General features: G+C 34.6%; 1 protein-coding gene and 1 pseudogene across 1 annotated transcript in view; one reads left to right on the top strand and one right to left on the bottom strand.

Moving 5' to 3' along the window:
- Positions 1-12,415, bottom strand: part of LOC139320230 (gamma-aminobutyric acid receptor subunit alpha-2) — a 441,414-nt gene that overhangs the window by 161,079 nt on the left and 267,920 nt on the right. The window lies entirely within an intron of this gene.
- Positions 1-12,415, top strand: part of LOC139320541 (E3 SUMO-protein ligase KIAA1586-like) — a 43,679-nt pseudogene that overhangs the window by 9,463 nt on the left and 21,801 nt on the right.

Genomic DNA, 12,415 nt, shown 5'->3' with positions numbered 1-12,415 from the left:
AGAAGTCCATATAAGATTCACTAAAAAATCAATTAAAACACAAATACTGCAGATTGCAAAAGAAAAAGTACTGCAATATAAGAGTAAGGAAATTATAGTGCTGAAGCAAATACCGAGAAGAGTAAGAGAGTTGAGAAGAGAATACCAATTTTGACTAAAATATTGCTCCAGAAAGAAGTGAATTACAGATGGCTGATACCAGAAGGTTTGGTGTTTACATGGCAAATGCAAAGATTTAAAATAGATTCAATTAATAAAGCCAAAGCATTTTATATGGAATACTTAAGAGAAAAAGACGGTGAGCCAAGAAGGGAAGAGACATTGCTCCAATTGCAAGAAGAGGATCTAGTGATGATGGAAAAGGAGGAGTGTGCACTAGAAGGTGCAGTAGGCACCTTTATATTGCAGTAGGCAATATAAAGAACAGCGTGAATTGAGATCCACTAGATCAGCAAAACCTATATATAAAGTATAAACATGGAGGAGAAAAAATTAATTACAATGAATATAAATGGACTTAATATAGCAACTAAAAGAAAAAAAGTATTCCACAAATTGGAGAAATTAAAAATGGACATAATTTGTCTACAAGAAGTGCATATTAAAAAACAACATGAATTACTTTTGGTACAGCCTAAACTAGGGAAATTATTTGCTTCATTGCCACAATGTAAGAAAAGAGGAGTGGTTTTGTATACCAAAGACACAATACCAGTGGAAAAAAATTATGAAGATGGAGAAGGACGAATTCTGGTGGAAATGATAGATAACAACAGGAAAATATTGTTAACAGCGATATATGTTCCAAGCGACAACCAAGAAGATTTTTACAGAAAATTACAATTGAATTTAATAGAGTTGGATTATGATAACATTTGTATGATGGGAGATTTTAATGGAACAGTAGATGAGAAAATGGACTATAATACACAAAAGACAACAAAACAAAGTAGAAGAACTTTGCCGAAATCCTTTTTCAAGATGACAGAGGAAATTAACTTAAAAGATATATGGAGAGAAAGAAATGAAAAAAATAGACAATACACTTTTTATTCTAATAGACATCTATCATGGTCTAGAATAGATATGATATGGATGACATGGACTTGACTTCGAATATAGAAGAAATAGCTAAAGAGGCCAATACTTGGGCAGCTCACAATCCAATGATGGTGAGATGGAAAGGACAAAGGAGAAGGTCTAGATGGACATTAAATACTACAGTACTAAAAGAAAAGGATTTTCTACAGAAAATGGAGAAAGAATTAGCCTTTTTTTTTCAAAGAAAACAGAAAAGAGGATACATCAATACAGAATCTGTGGGATACTATGAAAGCTTATGCCAGAGGCCTGATTATTGACTATACAAGAAAAAGAAATATTAAGAAAAGACAAACATATAAAATGTTAGAGGATGATTACAAGAAATTTGAAAAAGAATTACAGAAGTTTCCACAAAAAAAAAAACGACATTAAAATGAAAATGGACACAATTAAACATAAAATGGAATTAATAGAGAAACAGGATCTAGCACAAAAGATCAGGAACGCTAACTAGAAATATTTTGAAGATGCTAATAAACCAGGCAAATGGCTAGCATATAAATTGAAAAAAGAGAGGGACTCAAGGAAAATATCACAGCTAATAGATGAGCAAGGACAAATTAGATTTGGAAATGAGGAGAAGAAAAATATTGTACAAGACTACTATAAAAAACTATTTGAAAAAGAAAAGATAGAAGAAGAAAGTATTAAACAATATTTACATAAGGCGAATTTACCCCCGATTCCAAAAGACATTGAGATGATGTTAGAAGGAAATATAACGATAATGGAACTGAAGCAATAAAAAAACAAAAGATTGGGAAGGCACCAGGCCCAGATGGACTGCTGGTGGAATATTATAAGACCTTACAGGAATCATTGCGTCTCCCACTATTAGAAGTTATGAATGAAGTAATGTTAAAGAAGGAAATACCCAACTCATGGTTAGAAGCATATATTACACTCATTCCAAAAGAGGATACCAAACTACAAGAAGTCAAGAACTACAGGCCTATATCTCCGCTAAATTCAGATTATAAAATCTTTGCTACAATACTAGCAGAAAGACTTAAAAAATATCTAAATAATTTTATACATTCGGATCAAAACGGATTCCTGCCAAAAAGGGACAATTTGAGGATAATTCTGGACACTTTGGAATATTATGAGGCACACCCAGAAAAGCAAATGGCTTTGATGTTTTTAGATGCACAGAAAGCCTTTGACACTGTGTACTGGCGATTTATGACAATTACAATTGAAACAGATGGGCTTTGGAGAGAAATTTATTCAAGCCATAGAAGCTATATATCATAAGCAAATAGCAAAAGTAATGATAAATGGAGAATTCATTGAAATACAAAAAGGGACGAGACAAGGTTGCCCATTGTCACCACTGTTGTTTGTGTTAACATTAGAAGTACTAAACAGAAATATTAGAGAAGAAAAATAAATAAAAGGAATGAAAATTCAAAATCAAGAATATAAATTGCAAGCATTTGTGGATGACCTGATGTTTATTTTGGAAGATCTACTTCAATCACCTCACCAGCCTCCTCGTCGTCGGAATCAGCTACCATCTGCGCAGGCCGCTGGCGGGCCACAACACAAGAGAAGTGCATGTAAGATTTACAAAGAGGGCAAAGAAAACAGAGATATTACAAGCGGCAAGAATTACAACACTGAAATATAAAGATAAAGAACTTGTGGTATTAATACCTAGAAGAGTTAGAGATTTGAGGAGAGAGTATCAATTCCTAATGAAATTCTTAATAAACAAAGGAGTGAGTTTTAGATGGCTAATACCTGAAGGAATTATGGTGACATGGCAACAACAATGATATAGATTGGACACACTTAAAAAAGCAAAATTATTTTATCAACGATTTTGTGGACCCTTGGAGGAAGATTTGGGAGCTGTAGGTGGAGCAAAAGTGAGAGAGGAAGAGAAAGATAAAGATGAAAAAGCAAAAGAGGAAAGAGCGTTAAGAGAGGGAATCAGAGCCAAAGACCCAATGGAACAAAGCGAGAGAAGACCAATGAAATTAAAAACTAGTAATAAGTAAAACATGGAAGAAGAAATTAAAGCAATTTCTTTAAATGTAAATGGACTGAATGCAGTGATAAAAAGAAATAGAATATTGACTAAAGTAAATACTTTGAAGATGGACATTATATGTTTACAAGAAGTACATATTAGAAAACAACATTTAAAATTCTTACAATATCTAAAATTAGGACTCTTATTTACACATCAAAGTAAAAGAGGTGTGGTATTATACATTATACATTAAAGGAAAATTAGAAACCAAGTTAATTTTTGAAGACGAGGAAGGCAGGATTTTGATGGTGGAAATAAAAATGAACTTTAAACAAATACTTTTGATAGCACTATATGCACCGAATGAAAAACAAGAATTTTATCGGAAATTACACAAGAAAATTATAGAGTTGGACTATGAAAATATATGTATAATGGGAGATTTCAATGTGATAATAGATGCAAGCTTGGACTATAAAACAATGAAGGTAAATAAAAAGCCTAGAAGGGGACTTCCGGTTGGTGATATTTGGACAAAGAGAGGGTTTGAGGAGCTAGCTCTGTTCTTCGCCCCTCTTTTCTGGTGCTGGAGCGATCCTGAAAGGATACACGAAGCCCGAAGGGAAATGTGTTGGAGTGGGGATACTTGAGGAGCAGTCTGGTGATAAGCGATCACCAGCACGATGGAGAGAAACCCCGTAGAGCCCAGCAATCGATAGGCTGACATTTTTTAATGGTGGCCCCGAAGTCCTGATAGCCAGCAAAGTGGGAAGCAAGATCAAATGATAGCTCATGGTGAAGAGTAATGCAAAATAATTTTGCATTACAGAAGACTAGCAAGAAAGAAGGTTCGCACCTCATTATGAAGATTGATTGATCGTAACCTGAGAAAGTGGCTAAGGAGCGGGGGGTGAGTGAGGCTGGGGAACGATTGATAGCCTGACATTTTAATGAACAAAATAAGAGGAGATAATGATCCGGGATACCTTTTGATTATTAGACTTCAGATTTTACATTTTGAACTTTGAAAAAGTGAGAACTAAACACTAGTTATGAGGTTGAGAACTCTGTGCTTTACTAAAGATTGACAGATATTAAGAAGCAGCTGAAATAACGGAAGTGGAGAAAGTTCATAACGAAGAGCATTACTCAGGAACTTTTCTGCATAATAAAGAAGACGGAGTTGATGGGAATTTCTGAGAGACTGAAATAGTAATAAAAAACTGATGAATTGGTGACTTTTTTATCTTCTGCTCTTTGAATCTGCTAATTGATTATCTTTTCTCTTTATTACTGGATATAATAACTTGAATGCTTTTTGGAAACCATTAACTTTATAGCTAATTGGTATTTACAACTAGATATATTTCATTATATACACTATAGATTTAAAGTATAACTAATTTCAATAGAGCTTACTGTAAATAATTTTGAACTATTACTTATTAATTTACTCAACATAAGGCTATTTAACCTAATTAAGGAATTGATTATATTTATTGCTATATATTAATTGTTTGAAAGTTCTAGGTAATTTATTCTTATAGATGACACTTAAAAGTTTAATTTTTTTATTTATATACTTTATATATATACTTACATACAGCCTAGATTTTCTGACTTTTATATTAATATTTATGTATAATACTTATTAAGACTTACATTTACAGCTTAAACTGTAAGCTACTGACATATTTACTGAATAGTGTTGTGAACATCAAGATCTATACAAATAATATAACATCATAAAAATTTATAGCAAGTACCATATTATATCAATAGCTAACTTTTAAGGAAAATAATTTTAAGTTGTTTAATGCCAATTTGGGACAATGTGTATAATATTCTTAAAAAACAGAAAGAGATACTAGAAAAGATGATTACTACAAACACCACAATAACTAAGACTGGAAAGAAGACCACACTAACCCTAATACCCTCAGCAACAACAGCTTCTCCGATGAGGCAAAAAACAATAGAAGGAATGCTGACAGAAGAGAAACAAAACACTGCTTTGAAAGTTAATATTCAAACCTCGCTACTCACATTGCAAGAATTGATGGTTAAACTCCAAGAAATAATAGTAAAGAATCATTTAGAGACAAGAGCTGATATTAATGAGCTGAAAGAGGAAATGGGGAAACTAAAAATGGAAATGAGATCAGACGTATCAAAGCTTGATAAAAAAGTAGGGTCAATTCAACAAGCATTAGAAAAGAATGAACACACAATAAAGGAAGTAGAGAAAACAACGGAACAAACAGAGAAGAAACTAGAAAAAGTGGACCAGCAAATAAAAATGGTGAGCAAAGAAATGGAAGATTCTATGATCTATATTGAGATGGATAAAACTGCGTCGTTCCTAAGATTCCAAAATATAATGGAAAATAAAGATGAAGATCTGGAACTAGTGATGGCAGAAATTTTAGCCGAAGCACTAGATAGAGACAAGGAGGAAATGTTGAAGGAAATGGACGACGTTTACAGGGTCAACACAACCTATGCAAGAAAAAACAAGCTCCCAAAGGAGGACCATGTTCGATTCACGAGGAGGAAAGTTCGAGACATAATATAAAAGATATCCAGAAAAGAAGCAATAATATATAAAGAAAAAGAGATTCAGATCCTCAAGCAAATCCCGAGAAGAGTAAGAGAGCAAAAAGGGATTATAAATTCCTGGCTAAACACCTGAATAAAAGAGATATTCTGTTCCGATGACTGATTCCAGAATTCACTTGGGAAGAAAGGAAAATCAAAATAGACACTCTGGAAAAAGCACAGGAACTTTATGAACAACTGGCGGAATCGGAAGACCAAAGCAGCAGAGAAGATCTAGATTCAAACTCTCAAGAAGAACAAGACCAACCAAAAAATAAAGATGAAGAACAAGAAGTAAAAGATACCAATCAACAACAACAAGAAAGAGAAGAGCCTAAGACAGCGATCAGAACAGAAAGGGAAATAAGAGCAAACAGAAGACAAAAAACGAGATAAAATTAGGGATATGGAAAAAGAGGTGAAACTCTTATCTATTAACATAAATGGACTAAACTCAACCACAAAAAGAAAAAGGATTTTGGCAAACTTAATAAAACAAAATGCAGATGTTTACAGGAAACACACATCTTAAAAACAGTCGAAAAATATTTAGATTGCCCCAAATTAGGGACTCTGTTTACAGCTTCTGCAGATCAGGAGAAAAAGAAAGGAATAGCTGCCTACATTAAAGAAGAGATAAAGGCAAATTTAATATTTGCAGACCCCAAAGGAAGAATTCTGGCAATAGAAATACAGATAATTTTTTTAAAAAAATTATTAGTGGTAATTTATGCCCCCATGACAATCAAAAGAATTTTACAAAACCTTATATGATAAAATTATTGAATTAGAAAGAAAAAATATTTGCATCATAGGAGATTATAATGCGATAACAAATTATCAAAAAGACTACAATGGGGGAAAGAAGAAAGGGGAAAAAAAGAGAGAACTACCCAAAATATATGTACGACATGGAGTGGATAAGTGGGGAATTAGCAGAAGAAGTGAAGAAGTAGAAACTTTACCAAACTTGTGGGCAGACCACAACCCACTCAGAATCAATTGGAAGGGTAAAAAAAAAAAACCAAGGAGAAGATGGATGCTAGATTCTCAATTATTGAAAGATGAGGAATTGATTAAGAAAATTAAGGAAGAACTAAAATTTTATTTTAAAGAAAATAATAACCAATATACAATGACCCAAAACTTATGGGATATTATGAAAGCTGTTATACGGGGAATTATAATATCCTACGTTGCAAAAAAGAACAAAGAAAAATATGCCCAACAAAACAATCTACTTCAAGCAATCAAAAAATTAGAGACTAAATTACAGAACAGCCCACAAAATTCCCAATTACAAGAACAACTGATTTTTCATAAACACAAACTCAATTTAGTTGATCAGGAAGAATTGGTTAGAAACTTGAAGGCAACCAAACAAGTATACTTCGAACAAGCAAATAAGCCAGGAAGATGGCTGTCTTATAAACTTAAAAAAGAGAGAGAGAAAAGAACCATCTACCAACTACAAGATGAAAATGGAGATTACTAACACACAATAGAAAAGAAAAAAGAGATTGCACATAAATATTTTGAGGATCTCTATAAGAAAGAAAGAGTAGATGAAGATCAGATTAGGAAGTATCTAGGAGAAAAAAGAACCTGAGAAATAAAAGACAAACTGAAAGAAACCCTGACTAAGGATATAACTATGATGGAATTAAATCAAGCAATTAGATCCCAGAAAAGTAACAAAACACCGGGCCCTGATGGTTTTCCATCAGAATTTTATAAGGTAATAGAAGAACAAGTAGGACCAATAATGGTTGATCTATACAATGAGGTATTAACATCAGCTAAAATGCCGGATACATGGAGGGAAGCATTAATTTCGCTAATCCCGAAGGGGGATACAGATGCCAGACTGATACAAAACTATAGACCAATCTCTTTGTTAAACATAGATTATAAAATATTTGCTACTATTATTGCAAACAGATTAAAGAAAATTTTGAACAACTATATATACTTAGATCAAAATGGATTTCTTCCAAATAGACAAATCAGGAATAATTTAAGAATAATAATGGACAGTTTAGAATATTACAAAGCCCACCCGGAGAAACAAGTAGCCTTTGTCTTCTTGGACACCCAAAAGGCATTTGATAATCTCAATTGGCAATTTATGATTCAGCAAGTTTATGATATGAATTTGGGCACTAAATTTGAGAATATTATAACAGCAATATATTTGATACAAAAAGCAAAAATTATAATTAATGGAGAAAACACCCAAACTTTAAATACAGAGAAAGGAGTTCAACAAGGTTGTCCTCTATCTCCTCTGCTCTTCATACTGTCACTAGAAGTATTACTAGAACGAATCAGACAAAATTCAGAAATAAAAGGATTGAAAACCAGAAATGAAGAATATGAATTGCAAGCATTTGCAGACGATTTGGCTTTATTATCGAAAAACCAATAGAGAAAGGACAAATACTAATTAAGGAATTAGAAAGATATGGAGCTGTAGCAGGTCTGAAAATCAATAGACAGAAAACGAAACTTCTAGCGAAAAATTTAATAGAACTACAAATAACAGAATTGGAAAGAACACTTGGACTCCAAACAACAAGAAAAATTAAATACTTAGGTATATGGTTAACAGCACATTGCAAATCAATAAAGGAGAATAATTATAACAAACTATTACAACAAACAAAAAAAGATTTAGAACTATGGACTAACATGCAACTGTCACTTTTAGGAAGAATAGCAGCCATAAAAATGTCTATATTACCAAAATTTCTATACTTGTTCCAGACCATCCCAGTTAAATTAGAAAAGACCTTTTTAAATGACCTCAATAAAACAATAGCAAAATTTATCTGGCAGGGGAAAAAACCCAGAATAAAAATGAAATTACTACAAGATACGAAGAGCAGAGGAGGATTTGGATTGCCAAACTGGGAATTATACTATAGTGCAGCAACATTAGTTTGGTTAAAAGATTGGATCAATTTGAAGAATAAAAGAGTACTAGCTATAGAAGGTCACAACCTGCAGAGAGGATGGCATGCCTTTCTATGGGAAACAGGACCTACAAAACAACAATACTTCCACAGACATCTGATTAGAGCTTCACTAATAAATAATTGGATTAAAGTTAAAAAGAAACACTACATAAAAATCCCAATTTGGCTATCCACAATGGAAGCGATGATCCATCCAAACAATTTAGATTTGAATAAAAAGTTAAAATATAAAGACCTATTAGATAACCAGGGAAAGTTAAAAACATTACAGGACCTCCAAGAACAAGGGCTACGAGTTGACTGGTGGGGTTATCTCCAATTACAAAACCGATATAAACAAGATATAAAAGATTATGGAATATATCTTAAACACAACAACTAAAATTTTATTAGGACCAGACAAAAAAAAATATTGCTAAAATTTACAAATACCTTTTGGAAGTAGAATTGGAAGAAGAAGTAGTGAAAGGATGCATGATTGCATGGGGTCAAAATGTTGGACACAACATCAAACTATCAGATTGGGAGAATATATGGAACAGAAACCATAAACTAACAAAATCAGCAGCATATAAAGAAAACGTATATAAAATGTTCTACAGATGGCACTTACCTCCTTCGAGATTAGCGAAAATATACCCTAAAATGAGCCCCATATGTTGGAAATGTAAAAAGAAAGAGGGAACATACCATATGTGGTGGTCCTGTCCTGAGGCTTGAAAATATTGGCTAAAAATTAAAGATTGGCTACAGGAAATTACTAATGAACAATTAGACTTATAACCGGAACTCTTCCTATTGGGGATCTTCAAAAAAAAAATAAAAAAAAAATGTGAAGGGCACAAAATATCTAGTATTGCACATATTAACCGCTGCCATGATTGCCTACGCTCGATGTTGGAAACAGCCATGTACACCCGCAGAGAAACTGGTCATACAAAAGATCATGAATTGCACAGAAATGGACAAATTAACACTGAGTTTAAAAGATAAAGAGACATCGATATTTTACAATGTGTGGGAACAATGATATAACTGGATAGAATGGAGATAGATAGTTATTAAGTACAAGTAATAGATAAATAAGAATGTAAATACGCACAATTTAATTTTTGTAAACAATGCACGAATTATTGTCACAAGAAAAACACCACAATTAGCTGTTGTTGAGTGAAATAATTTGTTATGTTTTTAATGTAATAAAAGTTTAATAAAGTGTTTATTTAAAAAAAAAGCCTAGAAGTACACTGCCGAAATTGTTTTTCACAATGATAGAAGAATTAAGTATTCAAGATATTTGGAGACAAAAACACTTGAAAGAGAGACAATACACTTTCTATTCAAATATACATATAGCATGGTCAGCAGAAGTGGAAAGGGGTTTTTCAAAAATGAACCTCATATGTTCAGAACACAGAACCCGCCTGTTTCCAACATAACCAACCTGATGACCATTAGTGTATTTGGCCTACCTCTAAAAGAATGGGACCCTATTCCTACCATCAAAAAATGGTTAAGAGCACATCTTCACACAGCTGATGATCCGACAGTCAAGATTAAGAAAAGTGCAAGTGACGAGGGCACCAATGAAAGAACTGTCACTGCATTCTTTTATTTACCAGCTGAGCTCTCATTTCTGGACTATCAGACTTTCCGTAGCGTGCCAAGAATTGTTATCAGTAAGCTAAACTGCGCATGTCCACCTCACATTCCTTCACACTTTTTTTTGTTCTCTTGCCAGGAAGGTCTGGCTGCTGAGAAAGCAGCTGGCACGAACTTTATTTCAAAATGTAACTTATTAGATCAGTTAGGTGTTTTATTTTCTTTATAACAAATAAATGAGTTTTCTTAGAATATATCTTTGGGTATACTTGCAAGGAAAAGTCTCGATCCACCCCTCGTAATCAGGTGCAATTATCCCAAAAGCAGAATGGGATTAATCAACGCCCTGACATCTGGTAGCAGAGGGCGGTCGAAATTTATGGCTTTTTTCCTTGTTTGTTACTTTTGATGATAAGCGCATAGGCAATTAGTTTTTAGCTACTGAGGTACGCTAATTATTTTTGCAAAAATGCTGAGAAAGAAGAAAAAGGGCAAAATGAAGCCCAGAGCTTTATCCTCTTCGGATGAAGAGCAGGAGATAGAAGATTTCAGCCCTTTGCTACAGCCACACACCTGGAACTAGAAGCCGTGGGAGAAGTAACAGATGAAATGCTCTTAAAAAGGCATCAGGAGAGAGATAAGAGAGAAACTGCTTTTGAAGATAACGTGCTACAACTGAGGTCAGTAGCGTCTCCTTCTGAATATGCATGCTCTCAAACAGTCCTCCCAGAGCCTTCTGATTTTGTAACGCTTGGTGCAAGGCCAAAGTTTTTACAAACAGCCGAGCATTTTCACCCCCACGCAGAGAGAGAAATAATTCATTATTCTCCTTGAAGCTCTCAGCTCGCCCTGGATGAGCAAACTATAAAAACCTTCAGGGTCACTCCTAAAGAGCAAGCTATAAGAAACTATCGTGACCAGATAGAAATTTTTGAACGGAAGCTATCCCAGGCAAAAATAGATTTATTTATGCTTGAGCAAGATAAGGGAGAATCGCGTGACTTCAAAATCTCTAAAAGCACCATCTTGGCTTCTCCTTCGGAGCCAAAGACACACCCCCTGGTGGATTTTGTGTCAGGCCAATCAGAACAGAAAGCAGTGCACACGTCACATGTCTTACATAATCACTCCTACTCTAAAGTTCCAAGTGCCACGTATGCAGAGAGATTAGCTGAGCTGCCCAAAACAAAAGGTGCAGCACCATCTGCTGGTGAAAGTAATTTACTAGAGAAAGCTGCAATGCCACAAGTGTCTCCACAGGCCCAAACTCAAGCACCCCCTGGTGGTGCTGGTGTCCTTTTAGATGGAACACAACAAAGCTTAATGCAGCAAAGGCAAATGACTGGGTCTCCAGCAGGCCATGTCAATATTGCAGCTCAAATGCCACAGCAACCACAAATGCATGTACAACCAGGTCCTGGTCCACCTCCAGTGCAACAAGCGCCTTTACTTCCACAGCCAGAACCTCAAATGCACATTCCTCAACAGGCATCTTCTGTTCCTCCACTGGCTGGTGAGTCAAAATTAAAGATGTCAGGACAGAATTATAAGGCCTGGGTCAGTGAGATAGGATTGTTACTTCATAGAGAAGGCACTCACTGTATGGTTTTTAAACCCCCTGCTCAGCCTTGGTCCCCTGCAATAAAAGACTTAGAGATTAAAGCTTGCACAACATTATTGATGTCCATGGATACTGAACTGCAGGTTACTTTTTCGTCTGATGCAACAGCCCAACAAATTTGGGTCCAATTGGAAAATTGCTACAGGCCTGTTTCAATTGAATCTTCATGTTTGCTCATGTCTCAATCCCATGGTTCGAGATTGAAACCTGGTGAACAAATTGGAAGACATTTGACCAAACTGAAAGGACTGAGAACAGAATTGAGAGAAAGAGGTTATAACATTGATGATATTTAAATGATCAGCATTATTATTAATTCTTTGAACTATGAATGGAAAGATGCCATTACAAAGATTAACTAAGTCCCTATTGCTCAACGCACAGTGGACAATGTATGCAGACTTTTAATTGAAGAAGAAGCACTCATGCTAGCTACTCCATATTTGAGAGGACCACCCGCATCAAGAGCTCCAGCTAGGCGCCCCTTCCGAGGAAGGACCTATGCTCCAAGGATGCCAAGATGCTACATCT

Source organism: Pituophis catenifer, unplaced genomic scaffold, assembly GCF_029215685.1.
Source record: "Pituophis catenifer annectens isolate HBS135680 unplaced genomic scaffold, rPitCat1.0.hap2 SCAF_8, whole genome shotgun sequence".
Classification (NCBI taxonomy): domain Eukaryota; kingdom Metazoa; phylum Chordata; class Lepidosauria; order Squamata; family Colubridae; genus Pituophis; species Pituophis catenifer.
This window is presented reverse-complemented; position numbering and strand designations above follow the sequence as displayed.